We start from the raw sequence: 1,879 nt of genomic DNA, 5'->3' as shown, positions 1-1,879 counted from the left end.
TCCGCCCTCCGTCGCCGGCGCTGCTCCGCCGCCCCGTGCCCTCGCCGCCCCCGCGCCCCTCCAACTCCGGCCGGAGTCTCGCTGGAGCTCCTCCGGCCGGATCCACCGCTGGTGGGATGAGATCCACCAGCACCCCCATCCAAACAGGCGCCCGCGTCCCGGATCCCTCCGTCCCGCTCCTCCTCATCCCGCGTTGACTCCTCGGAGGGTAAATTTCCACCAAGTCCCTGATATTTTTACTTTCTGATGCCATGTTTGACCTGCCATAACTCTCTGCATACTGCTCCATTTCATGCGTGTAATATCTCAAAATGTTCGTCATGAGATGCTCTTCATTCCGTTCCATTGTGCCATGCTTGTTTGGGTTCATCTTGATGCCCTAATCATCGTTGCAAGAGTGCTATATGATGTTAACTGCTGACTGTGATAACTTGATGATTTGTCATTTTTGTTCCATTTGATGTGTGCATCTTATGAGCTTGAGCCTTACATGTGTTTTGAACTATGTCATTCCATCTTCAATGTGGTACAATCCATGTATTTTTGTTAGTCTTGTAGTGAGTGCATCGAGCTTGTTGAGTAGGGTACTTGCTGTTACTGCTTTGCTTGTCTGAATCTGTTACATCATGATGCTATGTAAACCTGCTGCTACGAGTCATTCTGTGCATAATCCGGAGATGTTCACTAAGGATGTTTTGTTATACATGTCATGCTCTATCCATTCATGCCCCTGGTTGAATTTATAGCCTGATGTAGCTTGTTGTAATCTTGCTCCAAACTTGCTAAATAATGTTGCTGTCAGCCTGTTAACATTAAGTTCAATGTTGCCATGATTTTTGTTAGTTATCCATTCACCCTATGAACGTGCTCTTGCCATGTTTAGCTTCATAAACATGCCTTCTTACTGTTGGTCACCTTTTCATGCCATGTATTGCTCTGTGGTGAGTGGTACAAGCTCACCAACATGCCTACTTATTATTGTTCCTGCCATATATGAATCTGTCATATCACTTGCTATGTTTACATGGGTGCCATCATATTTTCTGTGCCCTTTTGGCTCATGGTCAGTAAGGGACTTTTGTTATATGCAATTGGTAGATTCATGCCATGCCTTTGTTTGCCATGATAGCTTCCTGTAGCATGTTGTTTGATAGCTCTAAACATTGCAACCTGATGTTATTTCTGCAAAGTCTGAAACTGTTATTATTTGCAATATTGTCATGTCCTTTTGAGCAAGTTATATTGTTTTATGGAGATAGCTCAGTGTTCATGTTTTGTCATGCTTTACCTGTAATTCATGCCCATGCCTTTTGTTCTTATGTTGGGGTGTTGTAGCATGTTGTTTTGATGCTTGTAAGATGCCTAGTTGCTGTTTTGGACAGCTTGTCCTTTAAACTTGTATAGAGTGTATGTGTTGAACCGTTGCTCCGTTTTGAGTGTGCTCCATATGAAACTTGCTTAGAATTGCATGTAGTTTCGTATTATCATGTTCCATACTTGTTTTGAGGTGTTTGCTTGATGTTTGTATGCTTTTGCACCAATGCCATGTTTAACTTGTTTTGTTCATATCTTCTAGGTCGTAGCTCCGAATTAAATGAACTTTATATGTTACTTGACTAGAATTTCATGTAGATCCTCTTGGTGCATCTTAACTTGCTGTTTAACAACTTCAACTTAATGTTTGTTCAGATCTGGACCAACTTCGAAACTTGCATATGGGGACTTACCGGAATTGTTATATGTTGTTCCCGGCCTCATTTAAACTTGTTTTGATGTGTTGCTCTTGTATGCATCATCTCTTGCCATGAGTAGCCTCATGTAGCTTTGTCATGCATCATGCTTGTTGTGCATCATGTCTTGTCTATGTGTGGTGTGTTTA

This window comes from Triticum aestivum, chromosome 6B, assembly GCF_018294505.1.
Source record: "Triticum aestivum cultivar Chinese Spring chromosome 6B, IWGSC CS RefSeq v2.1, whole genome shotgun sequence".
Taxonomy (NCBI): Eukaryota; Viridiplantae; Streptophyta; class Magnoliopsida; order Poales; family Poaceae; genus Triticum; species Triticum aestivum.
Note: the sequence above shows the minus strand (reverse complement) of the source record.